The sequence below is a fragment of the Rhinopithecus roxellana genome, chromosome 11 (assembly GCF_007565055.1).
Source record: "Rhinopithecus roxellana isolate Shanxi Qingling chromosome 11, ASM756505v1, whole genome shotgun sequence".
Lineage (NCBI taxonomy): Eukaryota > Metazoa > Chordata > Mammalia > Primates > Cercopithecidae > Rhinopithecus > Rhinopithecus roxellana.
The window spans coordinates 54,969,188-54,990,017 of NC_044559.1; positions in this window are offsets into that span (position 1 = coordinate 54,969,188).

Sequence of the window (20,830 nt, forward strand, 5' to 3'; positions counted from 1 at the left end):
GGCTGCCCAGGCTCAGAGTCTGTGCCCACCCGAACTCAGAGCCTGCCCTGCAGCTGCAGGGTGACCCTGCTGGGCTGTCCAGGGCAAGGAGCACAGCACTTGTCTGAGGCCTTCTGGGTTCTGAATACCTATGACCCTTTCTTCCTCTCAAGTTAGTCAGTTATTACTCACCTGGTGTACTCCTCTCCATCAGAAGCCCCCCCACAAACCCCCTCCACACCTTTATGTGCTAGTCCAGCCTCCAGTGGATGCCTGATCAACATCTAATTAGATGACTGTGTGGAGATGACATGGTATCAGAGTCCCTTCCGTGGGGCCTGCCATGGGTGTTTGGCCCACAGTACAGTCTCAGTCAACAGGGGACAGTGCAATAGGACTGTTCAGTGCTACCTCTGAGGACATGCTTGGGTGGGCTGTGGCAGAATCAGGGACTATGTTTTCTTTCTTTTCTATTTTTTTTTTTTTTTTTTTTTTTTTTGAGACAGAATCTCACTCTGTCGCCAGGGTTAGAGTGCAGTGGCACGATCTTGGCTCACTGGAACCTCCACCTTCCAGGTTCAAGCGATTCTCCTGCCTCAGCCTCCCAAATAGCTGGGATTACAGGTGTGTGCTACCACGCCCAGCTAATTTTTTGCATTTTTAGTAGAGATGGGGTTTCACCATGTTGGCCAGGCTGGTCTCGAACTCCTGACCTCGCGATTCAACCACCTCGGCCTCCCAAAGTGCTGGGATTACAGGTGTGAGCCACCGTGCCCGGCCAGGGACTTTGTTTTCTTTCAGTCTCAAATCCTGTGAAGATGCAATCAAGAAATGGTCACGCCTGGGCATGAGGTTTCATTTTTTTTTTCTAATTTTTAGATTTGTGCGTTTAAAGAGTAAACTGTCTAACAAGTTGTTGATGATTGCCACCTGTGACTTTAACACGCACAGTCCATTCTGTTAACACTTGTTTTGAAAACAGAAATGTGTTCCCATGAGATTGGGTTACAGTATTAGGGAACAATTTGAGCATGACGTGAATTTCACACTTGCTTATGTGCAATGTGGTCTACAAGAAACTCTAGGTGAGCATAGAAGTTGTACCCAACTGAACCGAGCCAAGTAGAAATACACAAAATACACCCAGATGGATGCCTCAAATACCCACAGCTCCACATCCACCTCTTGTGTTATGAGCCGCTTCCCCCCATCTCGTGTTACAGCTCCATGTCCAGTAACACACACGTCCACACACAAACTCCAGGGCTTTTTCAAGGTCAAGTGTCATATTTATTGCAATATACATGCATTTCTTAACTATCAAACATGTGCAAAACTCAATGACTATTTTTATTAAGTTCCTATATTTTTGTTTCTTATGGGCCGCTGACAAAATTTTGCAGTGTTGTGCAGTTAACCCCACTTTTCCCATAAGCCCAGTAGTTTTTATTATGTGATTTTTGCATACAGCACGGGTTTTTTAGGAACACATATATTATGTTATAGCAGAACTAACTATGCATTCCTAAAATCTTCTTCCTATGCTTTTTCTCCCCCCCTCTTACCAGCATTTTATTTTGAAAAATTTCAGGCCGGATATGGTGGCTCATGCCTATAATCCCAGCACTTTGGGAGACCAAGGTGGGTGGATCATTTGAGGTCAGAAGTTCGAGACCAGCCTGACCAACATGGTGAAACCCCCGTCTCTACTAAAAATACAAAAATTAGCTGGGCGTGATGGCGGGCACCTGTAATCCTAGCTACTCAGGAGGCTGAGGCAGGAAAATTGGTTGAACCCAGGAAGCAGAGGTTGCAGTGAGCCGAGATCACACCATTGCACTCCAGACTGGGTGACAGAGCAAGACGGTCTCAAAAAAAAGGAAAACAAAATTTCGGGTCTGTGATCAACACTATTTCCTTCACTTACATTCATCAAATCCATCTACTGTTAGCGTATTGTGATTTAAGCCTTTCATTCTCACCAATGTTTTGTAGTTTTCAGTCTACAAGTCCTACACATATTTGTCAGATTTCTAAGTATTTCACACTTTTTGATGCCATTGTAAACGAGGGTTTTTTTTTTTCACTGAGCTTTTTAACTGTAGAGTCATGATTCACAAGTAGTTGTAAGAAATAATACAGAGAGCCCCACTGTACCCTGTACCCAGTTTTCCCCAATGTAACATCTTGGAGCACTACATGACCACATCACAACCAGGGTGTTGACGTGGATACAGTCAGGCTACAGAGCACTCCATCACGCCCGATCCCTCCTGCGGCGCTTTTACAGCCACATCTACTTAACCCCTGGCAACCACTAATGCGTCCTCCATTTCTAAAATTTTGTTTCAAGAGTGTTACATCAACGGAATCATACAAAATGTAGCTTTCTGAGATTGTCTGTTTTCACTCAGCAGAATGCCCTGGAGATCCATCCACGTTCTGAGGTAACAGTTCTTTCCTTTTGATTACTGAGCAGCGTTGGGGGCATGGATGTACCACGCCGCTGGTTTAACCTTTGACTATCCAGCTATTGAAGGACAACTAGGCTGTTTCCAGTCTTTCTGGGGATGGTTTTAGCTCAGTCTTGAGCACTCTATTCCCCTGTTCTCTCTCCCATGCAGTTTTTTTCTTTGTTGTTGTTTTTTGTTTTGTTTTGTTTTTTGAAATGGAGTCTTGCTCTGTTGCCCAGGCAGGAGTGCAGTGACGCCATCTCATCTCACCGAAACCTCAGCCCCCAGGGTTCAAGCAATCCTCCTGCCTCAGCCACCCTAGTAGCTGGGATTACAGGTGTGCGCTACCATGCCTGGGTATTTTTTGTATTTTTAGCAGAGACGGGGTTGCGCCATTGTGTGCGAAGGATTACCCAGGTGCCGAGGCAAGAGACTGAAGGCACAAACTGTTTCAGTATAATAAAGAAAATAGTTAGAATAAAAATAGTCATAATACAAATTAGATATAGAGATGATCATGGACATTATCAATCATTAGTGTAGACATTATTAATCATTAGTTTTTAATATTACTCTTTGTTGCATTACTAATAAACCTAGGAATAACCGGCGGGTATAGGGTCAGGTGCTGAAGGGACACTGTGAGAAGTGACCTAGAAGGCAAGAGGTGAGCCCTTCTGTCACGCCCGCATAAGGGCCGCTTGAGGGCTCCTTGGTCAGGCGGTAATGCCAGTGTCTGGGAAGACACTCATTGCTTAGCCGACCGCGAAAGGGGGTCTCCTTTCCTTGCAGGAGTCAGGGGACACTGTGCTCCACCAGCTTCTTGTGGAAGACAGGGTATTATCCAGGCCTGCCCACAGTCATCTGGAGGCCTAAACCCCTCCCTGTGGTGCTGTGCTTTAGTGGTCATGCTCCTTGTCCACTTTTATGCTCCTCCCATACTCCTGGTTCCTCTTTGAAGTTCGTAGCAGATAGTGGTAGAAGAAATAGTGAAAGGCTTAAAGTCTTTGATCTTTCTTATAAGTGTATAGAAGAAAATGCTGATGTATGCTGCCTTCTCTCTCTACCTTGGCTACCGAAAAGGGAAGGGCCCCGTCCTGTGATGACGTGACTTGCTTCACCTTGTCAATCACTTAGAAGATTCACTCTCCTTACCCTGCCCCCCTTGTCTTGTATGCAATAAATATCAGCGCGCCTAGCCGCACGGGGCCACTACTGGTCTCCGCATCTTGATGGTAGTGGTCCCCCGGTCCCAACTGCTTTCTCTTTGTCCCTTTGTCTTATGTCTTAATTTATTACAATCTCTCGTCTCCGCCCATGGGGAGAACACCTGCTAAGCCCCGTAGGGCTGGACCCTACACACCATGTTGGCAAGGCTGGTCTCGAACTCCTGACCTCAGGTGATCCATGCACCTCCCATGCAGTTTTATCCAGGCTCTGCCTTACACAGTGCGAAGGTTTGGGGCAAGAACTTCAGAAACAGCTCCACTGATAATGGTTGCTTATTTTTATTTTCTTGGGTAATTGGAAGTTTATAGTGTTCTGTGTCTTCCAGTTATGTTGCAGGTATGAGTCTTATATAATTTTATTTGTCCTTCCTGTTGATCTGTATAATTATATACTTTGCTTTTCGAAAAATATATTAAGATATAAATGTACAGTAAAATTTACTCTTTTTAGTGTATAATTCTATGAGTTTTTTATTTTATTTTATTTTAGTTTTTTGAGACGGAGTCTCGCTCTGTCGCCCAGGCTGGAGTGCAGTGGCCGGATCTCAGCTCACTGCAAGCACCGCCTCCCAGGTTCTCGCCATTCTCCCGCCTCAGCCTCCCGAGTAGCTGGGACTACAGGCGCCCGCCACCTCGCCCGGCTAGTTTTTTGTATTTTTTAGTAGAGATGAGGTTTCACCATGTTTGCCAGGATGGTCTCTATCTCCTGACCTCGTGATCCACCCGTCTCGGCCTCCCAAAGTGCTGGGATTACAGGCTTGAGCCACCGCGCCCGGCCAATTCTATGAGTTTTGACAAACACATACAACCATGTTACCATCACAGTAAAAATATAGGACACTTTCACTCTCAAAATCCCTTTGAGCCTCTTTGTAGTCAGCCTTTCCCTCACTCTCCCACCCTTGGCAAGCTCTCCTTTATTTCCTATCCCAATAGTTTTCCCTTTTCCAGAATTCACATAGATGGAATAATTCAAGTACACAGCTGTGGAGTCTGGCTTCTTTCACGTAGCAGAATGCGTTTGAGATTTATCCATCTTATATATCTATCATTTGTTCATTGTTTTTTATTGATAAGCATTCTACTGCATAAATATACCAAAGCTTGTTCAAGGGTTTTGGGGTTGTTTACAAGTTTTGGTGATAATAAATAAAGCTACTCTAAACATCGGTGTATAGGTTTGTGTGCAAACATAATTTTCACTTCTCTTGGGTAAGTACTTAGCAGTATGTTTGCTAAGTCATGTGGTAAATGTTTGTTTGACTTTATAAGAAGCTTCCACAGAGTTTGACAAAGTGGTGACAAAGTGACAAAGTGGTATTCCCACCAGCAGTGTACAAGAGTTCTTAGTTGGTGCTGAGAACCCTCAAGGCAGTTGGTACTGTTAGGGATTTTTTAAGCTACTCCATTTTGTATGCATTGGTCTGACATTATGGTTTTAATTTTCATTTCCCTGATAACTAAGCATGTTAGGCATTTTCTTCACATAACTATTGGCCAATCATATATCTCCTTTGATGAAGCATCTGTCCAAATATTTTCCTATTTTTAAACTGGGTTGCTTTTTTCTTATTGTTAAGTTTTGAGAGATCTTCATATATCCTTAATGCAAGTTATTTATCAGATACGTGTTTTGAAAATATTTTCTTCCACTCCATCGTTCGTCTTTTCATTTCCTTAACTGTGTCTTCCAAATAGTAGAGGTTTTGGATTATTTTTTCAGACAGGGTCTTGCTCACTTGTCCAGGCTGCAGTGCATTGGCACAATCATGGCTCACTGCAGCCTTGACCTCCTGGACTCAAGTGATCCTCCCACCTCAGCCCCCTGCCTCAGTCCCCTACGTAGCTAGGACTGCAAGCACATGCCACCACATCAGGTTAATTTTTTTATTTTTTATTTTTATAAGGACAGGGTCTCCCTATGTTGCCTAGGCTGGTCTCAAACTCCTGGGCTCAAGCAATCTTCCTGCCTTGGCCTCCCCAAGTGCTGGAATTACAGGTGTAAGCCACCGTGCCCAGCCTAGAAGTTTCTAATTTTAAAGATGACCAGGGTATTCAGTTTTCTCTTATGGGCCATGCTTTTGTGTCACATCTAAGAAATATTTGCCTAACCCTGGTCACACATTTTCTTCTTTGTTTATATCTGTTAGTTTTCGATTTTACATTTAGGCCTGTGATCCATTTTGAGTTTGTTTTTATATATGCTGCAAAGTATGGATCAGGATAAATCTGTTTTGTATATGATAGATGATTAAGTAAAGAAAATACATTTTGTAGGTGTGTGTGTGTGTGTGTGTGTGTGTGTGTGTGTACACATACACCGTGGAATACTATTCAGCCATGAGAAAGAATGAAATCATGTCTTTTGCACCAACATGGATGGAACTGGAGGCCATTACCTTAAGGCAATAACTCAGAAGCAGAAAGTCAAATACTGCTTGTCCACACTTACAAGTGGGAGCTAAATAATGTGTGCACATGGACATAGGGTGTGGAATAATAGACAGTGGAGACTCAGAAGGGCAGCAGGGTGGGAGCAGGGTGAGGGATGAGAAGTTACTTACAGGGTTCAGTGCACTCTCTTTGGGTCATGGCCACCCCAAAAGCCCAGACTTCACACTATGTAATAAATCCATGTAGCAAAAGTGCACTTGGACCCCCTAAATTTATACAAAGAAAACAAATAAATAGGCCGGGCACGGTGGCTCACACCTGTAATCCCAGCGCTTTGGTAGGCCGAGGCGGGTGGATCACTTGAGGCCAAGAGTTCGAGACCAGCATGACCGACATGATGTAATCCTGTCTCTACTAAAAATACAAGAATTAGCCAGGCGTGGTGGTGCATGCCTATAATCCCAGCTACTTGGGAGGCTGAGGCAGGAGAATCGCTTGAACCCGGGAGGCGGAGGTTGCAGTGAGCGGAGATTGCGCAACTGCACTCCAGTCTGGGCAACAGAACAAGACTCTGCCTCAAAATAAATAAATAAATAACTTGTTTGCATATGGACATTCCATTTTTCTAGCACTATTTGTTAGAAAGATTATCTTCATTGAATTGCTTTTGCATCTTTGTTGAAAATCGATTGACTGTACATGTGTGTATCTGCTTCTGAATTTTCTATTCTGTTTCATTGATCTATGTCTATTCTTTTTTTTTTTTTTTTTTTTTGAGATAGAGTCTCGCTTTGTCGCCCAGGCTGGAGTGCAGTGGCGCGATCTCGGCTCACTGCAAGCTCCGCCTCCCAGGTTCACGCCATTCTCCTGCCTCAGCCTCTGAGTAGCTAGGACTACAGGCACGCACCACCACGCCCGGCTAATTTTTTGCATTTTTAGTAGAGACAGGGTTTCACCGTGTTAGCCAGGATGGTCTCGATCTCCTGACCTCGTGATCCGCCCGCCTTGGCCTCCCAAAGTGCTGGGATTACAGGCGTGAGCCACCGCGCCGGGCGATCTATGTCTATTCTTTACCAATACCACACTTACTTTATTACTGTAGCTTTATAGTACGTCTTAAAATCAGGCAATGTGTCTGCCAACTGCTAGTTCCTCACCCAGCTGGCTGCTGTTTCACCTTTTAAAAGTCTGTGTCCCACAGTGACTCAGGCCCTCCTGAGGGCCAAGTGCTAGGCATTCAGTCTGGCAGAGACTTGAGACAAGGCCACAGCCCTTTGCCCCTTTAACTAAGCATTGCCTGGAAGCCTTGTATTTCCCATCCTAGATATAAACAATGTGGGAAGACAGACATGAGAGAGACAGTGCCCCTATCATTGGGAAGGTCACAGTGGAGTAAAGGAGAAAAGATAAGTCCTAAATAAGTCTTAAGAAAGAATGAAGAAAGTGTCATAAGAGTTCTGCACTAAGGACTCAGAAGTCGTGAAAGGTGCTGTGTCCATCCTCCCTGCCTGTGCCTCCTTTTTCACATTGGCTGCCTGCCATTGTCAGTGCTGCATGGGGCCCAGGCCTGTGGATGCAAAGTTTCTCTCTCTCTCTTTCTTCCTCTTCTCTGTCTCTCTGCCTCTCTCTCTTCTGTCCCCCTCTTCTCTCTCCTCTCTCTCTCCTCTGTCTCTCTCTCTCTCCCTGTCTCTCTCTTTGTGTCTTTCTCTCTCTCCCTGCCCCGTATCTCACTCATGCTGAGTCAAGTCACCTCGGCTTTCCCTCCTAGTCCTCCTGCTTCTCCTCTTTCTCCTCCTCATCAAGGTGATATCATGGTCTTTCTATACAACCCAACTTGATTCTGGTCTCCCCTGGCTAAAACCCATCCAGGAGTGCCTTTAGCAACAGGGCAATATCTGACTTTTCCCTGATGGTCCATGCTTTCCCCCCGGGGCTCTTCCTCACCTCTCCAGCCTCCCTGCTTGGCCCGATGCAACAAAATTGTGCAGGAGCAACTGCTGCCTCTTCCTGAAATGCCTCCCTGCCCCTGCTCAGGTTCCTTCATCAATCTGGACCTGAGCACCATCCTGACCATAGCACCCTCCACTCTGTAGGTGCTTGCAGTTATTTGATACTGGGGAGCAGGCTGGGTGCAGTCACTCACGCCTGTAATCCCAACATTTTGGGAGGACGAGGTGGGTGGATCACCTGAGGTTAGGAGTTCAAGACCAGCCTGGCCAATGTGGCGAAACCCCACCTCTAGTAAAAATACAAAAATTAGCCACGCTTGGTGGCGGGCACCTGTAATCCCAGCTATTCAGGAGGCTGAGGCAGAATAATCACTTGAACCCTGGAGGCGAAGGGTGCAGTGAGCCAAGGTAGCGCCACTACACTCCAGCCTGGGCAACAGAGTGAGACTCCGTCTCAAAAAAAGAAAAAAGAAAAAAAAAAACATACTAGAGAGGAAAAGCCACCCTGCCCCTGCCACACAGGAGGTACTCAGCCTCTTGGGACTGTTTTCCTGAACCCCAATTCCCCAGGGAAGCTTAGCTGCTCTCACCTCAGGCTCCCACCACAGTTCTTAATCTTCACATTTGCTGGCCATTGGAGTGTCTGCTCTGCCTGAGCTTTAGGAAGACCAGAACAAGGTCTTTTGGCTGGTCTTCCTCAGCACAGGGCATGGCACAGAGTGGGCCTCAGGCAGTGTTTGCTATGTGAGTGAATGAATGAATGATACTGGAGTAATGGACTTCTGCCTCACCTAGGGGTCCTGCTAAAATGCAGACTCTGATTCAGGGGCTCGGAGTATGCTGAGATTCTACCTTTCCATCAACTTCCAAGTGGTGCTGAGTCCCTGGATACATGGAGGAGCAAAGGCATGAACCTTTCCTTGCTCCTGGTAACTGGCTCCATCCTGCTGCCTATGGGCTTCATGAACTTGCCTATGATTGGGGATACTTCCTGCCCTTATGGGCCCCAGAACCCCCATCTCTTAAAAAGGGAAATTTCCCTGGACATCTCTCAGTTGCTGTCCACCCTGTGAAATGAACCCAGGAAGCTATGGTTAGGTACCCTAGCCTGGTCTGGCCCAAATACAAGTGTTCTGGCGGTGACCACTTAGCATAGGGTTTGGAGAGTCCCTCTCAGTGATGTGCTAAAGCAACCTATATGGCACCACCTCACCAGGGGGCGCCAAGGCAAGCAGGATTCCCAGGAATCACAGATCTGAAGAGAGAAAAAGAACCAGTCCCTGAGCTTGACAAGAGACAAAGGAGACCAGAATGGACACACGGCAGCCACTCTCCTTTCAAGTTTTTTCCATCACCTTCATCCCCTTGTTTCAGTCATACCAACAACCCAGCAAGGCAGAGGCAGCAGGCCTCCCATTTGCTTTACAATGGAGTGGACTAACCCCAGAGAGGTGTGAGCACCTCACTAGCATCATCTAGTAGTGAATAGGGTAGGCACATGGTACCTGGCTCTAAATGCCTGGTCTAGGTTCTGTCCCTCACGTGGCGCTGGGTTAAGAGACATCCCAAGACATGCAAGGATACCCTTGGAAGCTTGGAGGAGCTCCAGGCACCATGCATAGCCAATAAATCAGAATAAACAACTAGTCAGGAAAATCAAATGCTTGGATCTTATTAAAATATTTTTCAAAGCTAATGAAATTGGAAAGTGACGAACTGAGACCTGACTCTATTGCTCATCCCCAAGTTAAAAGAGCCAGGTTAAAGTCTTGCTTTAAGCTCACCTGCTGGGTAACTTGACAGAATGTGCACGCGCACACACACACACACACACACACCTCACACACACACACCTCCCCTCCTAGACCTTCCAAGCAGGGAGTCTTGCCTAAGTAACATGTACCCTTCACTTGCATTCTTCCTTTGATTTATCAGGAGAGAAGGTCAGAGCTTAACAGAAAAAGAAAAAGGACCCAGGCTCTTGGGTTCTGAGAGGGTACAGGGTGAGACTGTCTGTCATGATGACCTTGACATTTTCCTTCCTGCACCTCCAGATTCCCTCTCCCCTTCTCTAAGAGTGGAGGAGGTTGAACCTAGGGGCCAGGACCCTCCATTTCAGTCTGTACAAACCACTAATTCCCTGTGTGTCCTTAGGCAAGTCACTCACCCTGCCTGGTCAATAAAGTCTCCTTCTTTACTGAAAAACACATCAGCTTGCCTCATGTGGATGTCCTGAGACATAAATGACAGATGAGAAATGAGGAGCTTGGTAAGATTTAAAATGCTGTGTCCCTGAGCAGGATGTTGCAATGGTTTGGAGCCAGGATCTGATAAATAGGAGACAAGTGAAACACTGGAATAAAAATATACTTGTAACTTATATGAAAAAAATAAACATATGTTACTAATATACAAAGAGCTCTAACCAATCAATAAGAAAAAAAATCCAGGGAAAATGGGAAATTGATACGAACATAGGAGGATCATAAACCAAGAAATTCAAATGCTTATGAACATATTGGAGAATAATAATAGCTTACATTTACTTGGCCCTTATTTTGAGCCAGGAACTGTGCTAGCACTTTACATGAATGATGCCATTAAATCCTCCAATCCAATTAATAAGGTAAAGACCCATTACCATTCTCATTCTATAGATGAAGAAACTGAGGTCCAGGGAGGTTCAGCAACTTGCCCAGCATCACACAGCTTGAGAGTGCCAGAACAGGAATTCTCACTCATGCAGTCCAGCAGAACACAACCTCACTCACAGACTGCAAATCACAATAACCAGGAAGACATCGTTTTTTCACTTATCAAATTAGCCAAAATATTAAAGTTCAATTAACAATCAAATATTGGCGTGGGTATGAGAAAATATGCATTTTCATGTATTATGGGAGCAATCTTTCTGCAGAGCAATTTGTCAGTGCCCATAGATAGTTTACATGTACCGCTTGATGAAAAATGTATCCTACAGATATACTCACACATGTACATAAAACTATACATACAAGGATATTTATTTTTACATGAGAAAAAGGAACTCTCATTCATTGCTAGTAGGAATACAAAATTGTACAGAGATAGTTTGGCAGTTTCTTATGCAGCTAAACATAGTCTTACAGCAATGTTGTCCTATGTATTTAAACAACTGAAGTAAACATATGTCCACATCAAAACCTGCACATGAATATTTATAGTAGTTTTATTCATAATAGCCAAAACCTCAAAGCAACCAAGATGTCATTCAGTGGATGAATAAATGGCTGTAGGTCCAGACAACAGAACATTTTTCAACACTAAAAAGAAATGAGTTCTCAAGCTATGAAAAGACATGGAGGAAGCTTAAATCCATATTGCTAGGTGAAAGAAGCCTGTCTGAAAAGGCTACATGCTACATGATGCCAACTCTATGACTTTCAGGAAAACTATAGAGACAGTAAAAAGATCAGTGGTTGCGAGGAGTCCTGAGGAAGGTAAGAGGGGTGAATGGACGGAGCACAGGGGATTTTTAGGTGGTCCAACTATTTTGTATGCTGCTGGAGTGGGAGATACATCACGCTGATTTTCAAAAGCCAGAGAAGTGTCCAACACAAAGAGTAATTTTAAACCACGAACTTCAGGAAACAGTAATGTATCAATATTGGTGCATTAATTGTAACAAATGTACCATGTTGTACACGATGCAAGCTCGTAATAGGAGAAAGTGTATGAGAGTGAGAAAGTGTAGGGGAACTCTGTATTTTCTGCATACTTTTTCTCTTAATCTAAGATTATTTCTAATTAAATAATAAATAAATCTAATTTCTCATCTAAGAAATAAATCCATTAAGTTAAAAAAAATGTGAGGTATAACATAAAGTCCAGAAAAAGAGGGCTGGTTTAATTTTAAAAGGCACTTGTATACTATGCAATACAGTATGCCCAGGAAGAAAATAAAGAAAATATTGCTGCATGTGGCAGCATTATCTGCAAGACATATCTTTTTTTTTTTTTTTCTTCAGAGTCTCGATCTGTCGCCCAGGCTGGAGTGCAGTGGCACAATCTCAGCTCATTGCAACCACCACCTACTGGGTTCAAGTGATTCTCCTGACTGTAGCTGGGATTACAGGCATTCGCCACCACATCCAGCTAATTGTTGTATTTTTAGTAGAGACAGGATTTTGCCATGTTGGCCCAGCTAGTCTGGAACTCTTGACCTCAGGTGATCCGCCGACCTCAGCCTCCCAAAGTGCTGGGATTACATGCGTGAGCCACAGTGCCTGGTCTACCTTGAAGAATTAATGCAGAATAGTATCTAAGTGGGATCTCACTTGTATGGAATATTCAGAGGTCTGAGCTTGTGATTACCAAGGAAGTTTGTGGGAGGCCCATGGAAATTATTAACATTTTCAGTGGTAACCCGCGGGAATTCCAGAGAAGGGCGAGAGTCAGACTTTCAGTTTACACACTATTTGAAATTCCTATCATGAATAAAACAAAAGGCCGAGGTCTGTACTGTTTCAAATTCTTATCATAAGTATGTATTATTTTCATTTTTGAAAAGACAAGCAAAATGACAGCCCTGGAGTCAAACAGACTGAAGTATGAATTCCAGCAGCTGAATTCCAGAGTTTAAATGCAGCAGCCATCGTGGGGGTAAGGACAGCCCTCACTACGCTCTAAAGATGGCAAAGCATAAATATGGAAATAACCTGAATCCATGTCCACACTGAACCACACAGCCCGCCCTGAAGCCAGTTACCTCCTAAATTCTTCAGTGGGAAGGTGAACATTCTATAATAATTATTTAGGTAACTTTCAGTTCAAAGTTAAGTTACTTGCAGCTGAACATGTCCTAAGGAAGTCAGCAGCTCAAAGAGGACTTGTGCGCATGAAAGGAGAGAGGAATGGGTGTTCAAGACACAGCCACTTCCTCGACTCCCTCCCCAGGAAGAAGGGAAGCCCAGCCCTTTGCGGGTGTCATGGGGCAAACCACCAAACTGGGGTTCAGCCTGGGAGGCTACGTCTGTTCTTGGCTTCACCCAGGAAGGAATTCAAAAGCCAGTCAACAGAGTAAAGTTTTTATCAAGAAAGTAAAGGGGCCGGCTGCAGTGGCTCACACCTGTAATCCCAGCACTTTGGGAACCTGAAGAGGGTGGATCAGTTGAGGCCAGGAGTTCAAGACCAGCCTGGCCAACGTGGTGAAACTCCATTTCTACTAAAAATACAAAAATTAGCCAGGCGTGGTGGCGAGCACCTGTAGTCCCAGTTACTCGGGAGGCTGAGGCTGAAGCTGGAGAATCACTTGAACCCAGAGGCTGAGGTTGCAGTGAGCGAGATTGTGCCACTTGCACTCCAGCCTGCAAGACTACTCTCAAAAAAAAAAAAAAAAAAAAAAAAAAAAAAAAAAAAAAAAAAAAAAATGATGAAGGCAGACCAAAGGTTTGCACTACCAGATTTGCACAAAGGCACAGCTTAGGGGAGAAAGAGAGGAAGGCCTCTTCATCCAGCCCCTCGCTAGGATGAGCTGCATCTGGAGTCAAAGGTGTAAGTGGGGCACAGAACTGCAGCTCAGGGCCTCGGGAGCCCTCCCCCTCCCCGCCTCACCGGAACTCCTCCCTCCTGAATCCCCACAGGCTCAGGGGCTCCCGGCTCTGGAGCCAGATGCCCACCAGGAGGTGTCGGGTCCTGTCACGGGCTGCACCACCCAGGACCATGCCTGGCCCGGGACCCACGCCTGTCTGGGGACACACACCTAACCGCAAACCAGGCCGCGGGATCAGCCACAAGCCACCCTCTCCAGCGCCACCCTGCACTGCAGATCAGGGTAGAAGATTAGAGTAGGAACGCTGGGGGGCCTATCTGCTCCCAGTCCCTATGACACAGGGACTAAGAGTAGTGGGAGAGGAGGAGGAGAAGTCAGGCAGGGACTAGGCACAAAATTTAAGGCAATGCTAAGTGATTTGGTAATCATAAGATAAATAATATTTTAATTATTTTAATGTAGTGTTTTAAAATCAAAACTAATGAAAAAATGATAAAATATAAAAAATTTCAATAGAACAGCATCTGACTTCCTGCCCAGCTGTCCTACAGTATCCCAGGTGCCAGCCCCCTGTGTCCATACCCTTGCTGGTTCCTGCCCCACCCCTTCCCCCAGCCCAGGGGGCTTCCATCCCTTCAAGAATTCAAATTCACAAGAAGCCCTTGCCCCTCTCCCTGAACCCCCCCAACTCTGAAGAGAAAAAAATCAAACCAGAGAGTTTTCCTCAAGAGTTGCAGGCTGGGCTTACAAAAGCCACAAAGCTTGCGTACAAAATGACACCCTTGGCCACCATCTCCCAGTCTGTTGACTGCTAAAAATGAGAAGTGAACAGAGGGAAGGCCAGGCAGAAGGCTGCAGGAGAGGGGCCAGGTGGGCAGCAACAGGAAACAAATCTGAGTGGAGGGGACAATTCTACCCCTCCCAGGGTTCCAGCCCCAACAGAGGCTCCCTATTTGGGCCTTGCTCAGGCCTGGGAAGGTGATATGGTTTGGCTGTGTCCCCGCCCAAAATCTCATCTTGAATTGTAATCCCCATAATCCCCACGTGTCAAGGGAGAGACCAGGTGGAGATGATGAAATCATGGGGGCGGTTCCCCCATGCTGCTCTTGTGATAGTAAGTTCTCACGAGATCTGATGGATTTATACGTGTTTGGTAGTTCCTCCTGCGTTCATTCTCTTTCCTGCTTCCTTGTGAAGAAGGTGCCTTGCGTCTTCTTCGCAGTCTGCCATGACTGTAAGTTTCCTGAGGCTTCCCTGGCCACGTGGAACTGTGAGTCAATTAAACCTCTTTCCTTTATAAATTACCCAGTCTCGGGGCAGTTCTTTATAGCAGCATGAAAACGGACTAATACGGAGGGGTCAAAGACAGAAATCTCCTCCTCCAGTCCCTAGCCCTGGCTCTTGGACATGAATCCAGTTCCTGACAGAAGAGAAGCACACAGGTGGGTCAGTGCAGTGTGTCCCCACAGGGGCTCAGGCCACACCCCAACCCAATTACAAGCCATGCAAGAAGATTCTGAAAACATGGACGAGGAGATGGCCTGCCTAAACATCAGGTACCACCCACCTGATGTACCTCTCCAGCAGCCTAGCCAACCAGCCCCCAACAAGGGCCACCAAAAGTTAGGACTGATGGGGTGGCCTTCCAGCCTGACCAAAGTCCTTCCATTCACCCAGCAGGACTACCAACAACCGATTTCTCATTCTCGGCAAAAGCAATGGAAACTTGGCACAGCAACCCCAAGGAGATCTCCCTCTGTAAGGAGATGCTCAGATGTTTTGGCTTGTGTTCAAAGAGGGGAAGGACAGGTGGAGAGAAAAGGCCTAGACCCATGTAAATCAGAAATGCCAACACTCAGACGCAGCCACAGCTGGGGCCTGGTGCAGGGAATGGCCCAGACCACAAGAAGAGAGACTACTGTACGGAGCCAGAAGGTGAAGGCAAGTAAATCCTTGGCACAAAGTGGGAGGAGGCAGGAACAAGGACAATAGACAGCGGGGAGGCAGACAGGTTCTGAATAACCCGGAACAAAGAGAACATGAAACCAAAAAAGAAGAACAAAGAGAAATGGGGGATGGCGATGACAGAGCATCCAGGGCAGTGGGTGCAGGACTAGCAGAGGTCCCCCAACTTGTCCTTGGCTGTGCACACACAGAGGTACTGCAGTCCTGGGGCCATGTTCATAGGATACAGAGAAAGAACACTCTGTCTTTTCTCAGGAAAGCTGCAGGGAAATGAGAAACTCCAGGCAGGACAGACCGGGCAAGGAGTGCATGGCTAAAAGCACACACCTTAAAACTAGACACACTCCCCTGCCCTGAGCCCCAGATGTCAATGGCTCTCACAATTTTCATATTCCTTCCCAATAAAGTAGGGCCATGAAAGATGAATTTTAGGATATCCACTTGGGGAGCTCATATTTTGGGGCTAGACCTGCCTCCTTGCTGAACTATCTCAGGCTTGGAGTGGAAGAGCCCAGGCGGGAGTACTGGAGAGTGACTGCACAAGTGAGTAAAGGTGACATTCACCCAACTCTTGGGACAAAGAAGTCAGAGCCCGCCACCCATCCCCAGTGCTATAGGCCCATGTCACTTTGGTTTCGCTTGTTTCTTTTTTAGTAAACAACAACTTTCCTCAGGCGTTTTTCTGGTTTATTATTTCTGTGTAGCCACAGCAACAGAACTAGCCCCATGTCTTTCAATCAGGGAGGTCCCCAGACAGCTTTGGAAAGACACCCATTAAAAAAAGTGAGCAAACCTAAAGAAGGGTTCAATAGGGAAGGTACCAGCGGCCGACTGCAGAGGGGCTCCATTCCTCTGACCCTCAGTCACTTCCCAGGAGGCATGCAGAGGAACCTGGGTGTGCCAGAAACAACCTTTCATAATACAAGATGGACAGGAAAGAGGCCAAGGGCAGGCAGTTCCCAATCTACAAAAGGGCAAGAAGGTGGAGTCCATACTTCTTTCTTGTCTTTTCTTTTTTTGAGACAGGGTCTGGCTCCATCACCCAGGCTGGAGCACAGTGGCACTATCTCAGCTCACTGCAACCTCCACCTCCTGGGCTTAAGCAGTCCTCCCACCTCAACCCCCTGAGTAGCTGAGGCTTCAGATGCACACCACCATGCCCAGCTAATTTTTGTATTTTTTGTAGAGACGGGATTTTGCCATATTGCCCAAGCTGTTCTCAAACTCCTGAGCTCAAGCAACCAGCCCACCTCAGCCTCCCAAAGTGCTAGGATTATAGGCATGAGCCACTGTAACAGGCTGAGTCCACACTTCTAAGCTTGCTGTTGCTCTCAGACTTGCAGACTAACCTATGAAACAGAAGTAGGTAAGAGCTGAGAAAGGGAAGTGGCCATGACAGAACCAGTTCTCCTGAGAACAAGGACTCGAGTCAGGCTATGCTACCCTCCTTCCATGGCCATGGGAAAAACAGGTGGGTGCTGTTGGTGTGATAGATCTGGAGCTTAACAGATCAGACTTAAACTAATTTGCCCATGATGAAGGTATGGATTTGGAGGGACCTGGGAATCTCACAGACCTACAGGATGTCCCAGCGATATGTCCTGGGCTTCATACCAGCCCTGCCCTGCCTGACAAGTTGGATGAAAACTGATAAAGGACTAGTCATAGCTTCAGATGGCAAAATCAGGCCAGGCCAGAATGAAAAAAGAGAAGGAATTTAACATGGGCAAATGCCAAACTCTGCATTTAACTAACCAAGGCTGCTTGGCATGAACAAAATTGAGACAGAACAACGCATGGAGAAAAGGTCTGGGCATTTGTGGACCACAAGCTTGGCATGACACGGACACAAATGTCAGTGGGTGCACCCCCAAATGCCTGTGACTCCCTCTGGTGGTTTCTGTGCACAACTTTGCCCAAAATAGGCCCTACAACTCCATGGAGACCTACCCTGGGGCTTCTAGAGCTTCCTAGCCTACGTGCCAGAGAGCAGAAGTGCCTGGAGGCTACAACTCCACCCCTGGGTAGTCCTTACTCTGAGGTGGGACTGCACCCAGGGCTCCCCTTTAGGGTCTGGCTTGGACTGAAATCACACCTTGCTTTGCCTTCTGTCCCTCCCCTAATTTGCTCTCCCCTCCCTAGTAACTCCAGCATCCTCATCTCAGCAGAAGCTTCTGGAGAACCCAACCCAAGATGAGTGGTGAGGGCTGGTGTAGCCCTCCTCCTCAATGCACTCTGGGAACTACATTTTCAGAGGCCCCTTTCAGAAGACACAAGTCCCAGGCAGGGTGCAAAGCTGTGAGCGAGGAACCTGGAAAGAGATTCTGAACAAGGAACTTTTAAGGATGTGGGCTTTGATCACAGCCAAGCTGGCAAGGTAAGAGCTGGCCCCTAATGTGGCTATGAGAGGGGTGCCCAACACTACCAGCCTGTGTGCTGAGCACTAACTCAGTGCCAGGCACTACCTGGGTTACTCTATTTAATCTCCACACCAAGCATGTGAAGGAGGCACCATTGTCATCCCCATCTTACAGATGAGGAAGATCATCAAGGCTTGCAACTTGCCCAAGATCACATGGCTATAGGTGTGGACCCAGATTCAAACTCCAGCTTTAGCCCACTAAGCTACAGTGGCCGACCCCAGCCCAAAGAGTTAGGACCTGTGTGCAGAAGACCTCTTCAGCTCTCGTAAAGTCAGGATCTAACATGTCTAGGGGGACGGAGAGCCAATCCAGGTGACACAGGAGGTAAGATCACAGTGGAACAGGCCATCCCTGCTTTTCCACCACTGCCAGCACTGTGACCTCAGGCCAGCTCTACTCTACCAGTTTCTTGTGAGAGTGATGGCAGCCTGGGGCCAGACAAGGGATGCATGTCTTGTGTCCTGGACACAAGACAGGCATGCCCAGAGGTGACAAGCTCCAGGAAGCCAGGCCTCAGCTCTCGGGGGTCCCGAATGCCACAGAAGGAGAGCAGGTCGCAGAAGCGGGGATCCCCTGGTGAAGACACACGGGGGATTCCTGCTGAGACAAGAGGCTCTAGGACTCTGGGGTTTATGCTCCAAAGAACATAATTTACCACGACAAAGTAAACAAGACCAGCCAGGACTGATGACCCATCCCTGCTAGGGTCTGGCAAAGCTCTGACCTCTGAATTTGTATCTATTTTGAATTCAAATCCAAACGCACACATCAACAGTGAACTCCAATGCCTCCCACAGCAGGGCTTGAGAGGGACCCAGAAAGTCTGGCCAGAAATCTAGAGTCCAAGGGGAGGAAATCTGTAAACGAAACCACTGGCCATGCTCTGGGGCCCTAAACCACTGCAGATATCAGGACTGTCCCAGGAGGGGTCACAGCAAGCGGGGATGGGAGGGGTCTCCAGTTCCAGTCAGAAATGAGGCTGCAGTCACTCCCAGTAGACCTGTCAGCAGCAGCTGTGCAACAGGGCTAGGGAGACAAAGATCGTGGTTTAACCAGGAGAGTGGTCTGGGGCCCCAGCCAGGACACAGGTGTTGGATTCCAGCACCGCCCTGCAAATATTCATCTCAGTGACAATGAGGTGAGTGGGAGCTTGGCTGAGCCCAGCCCGGCTGCCATCGTGGAGACCTGGGGCAACATGGAGGTAGCACATAGTGGTACCCAGCCAGCGTGAACGCATAAGAATCTGCACGTGACAGAGAAGAAAGTCTCTTCATGAAATGGTTCATGAAATGGGTTTCACTGGTCCCAGCCAAATCCTGTGGCATGTGGCCCTTTCTGCACCTGCTGAACATGCCATTCACCTTGTTCCAGGTAGTGGCCTCATCCTCCTCTTGCTCAAACGGGAAACCTCAGCACCCTGAAATGCCTCCTCCCCAAGTCCACTGCACAGGTGTGCCTGTGTATGCGTGTGTGTGCACATGTATGAACTCAGCCCCCAGCTGCCCACTCCATTGCTCCTAAACAGGCCCCTCCTTGGTGTCCCCCAGCACATACTCCTGGGCTCCTGCCTCCCACCTCTTCTGCACCCTCCTCTTCTCCACTGGAAGCCAAATGGATATTTCTAAACTGAAATCTGGTATCCCCCAACCCCTTCCACAGTTCCCTAAAGTTTCTTTCCTCAGTCACACCAGGATCTTCACAGTGGGGACCCCTGGTCACCTCCCAGCCCAACAAACACCCCAAATGAGCTGCCACTGCAGAAACTCATTATGGTCCCGGCAGGACTGGCACATCCAAGTATCTGACCAGGCTGTAGCATCTGCCGGGCAGGTCCTGCTCTCCCTCCACCCATGTGGCCCCAACAGGCTGGGGTTTCTGAAGACTCCATGGGGAGCCACGCATGAAGATGGCACATACCCATGTGTCACTCCCCAGAACGTGAGCTACCTGCTCTGGCACCATACACAAAGGCACTGACAGCCCCAGAATCCCAAGAAGGGGTGCACCTATGCATACGGGAAAGGCACATTTACAGGTGAGAATGGTCCATCGTGGGGCCTCAGGAGGCATCTGACCTGACGCACACCTTTCTCACTTTGTCCTTGTGGCCTGTTGAAATGCCACTCTTGCTTTACAAATTCACCCACCGTTGCATGAGTCATTTCCACCTCAATGAGTACCAGGTCTCTGAGGATGGGGAAAAGTAAGCCCCCAGTTTCGGGGTTCTGAGCTTCTAGGTGCAGAAGAGGCCCCAGAAACACGCCAGATCATGGGCCATGACCCCACACTAGCCCTTTGGTCCCTCGCAAGGGTGGATTGCGGGGCTGTGTCCCAGGAATTTAGGATCTTCAAGACCAAGACCCAGAACAAGAACACAAGCCCACTCCCATTCTTCACAGGCCTTGGGAAATCTTTGGGCAACGAAGTCAGACTGTGCCAAACCCCTGTGTTTCTGTCTCTCCAAGGCACCTGGCCCCCACTGCCTAGCCTAGGTCAGGTCATGTGGGCAAGCGAGCCCCCACAGCCTCACAGCCCCTACCCCAGGGCCAGGGCAAAGCTCCTTCCCTGTCCCCCTCCATTGCTGTGCTCCCTCCTTCCATGAATTATGTCAGCTGGGGAGAAATCCTTAAGCCGACACAATGAGGTGAAAATAGTGCAATTTTAGGCTTTGCAACTGATTTTAGGGCAGATGGCCACCCATTCTCCCCTTCCTCAGGACAGCCTCCGACACAATGACCCTGGAAGCCTCGCAGCCCTCCGTAATGGTCAGCATCCTCCCCTGCCATCCACAACCCACACCATGAGCTCAGCCAGGGCAGGAGCAGCCTGTCTCATTCACCACAGATCCACAGAATCCAGCACAGAGTATGGGCTCAGTAAATTCTCCTTGTACATGACTGCACCGACT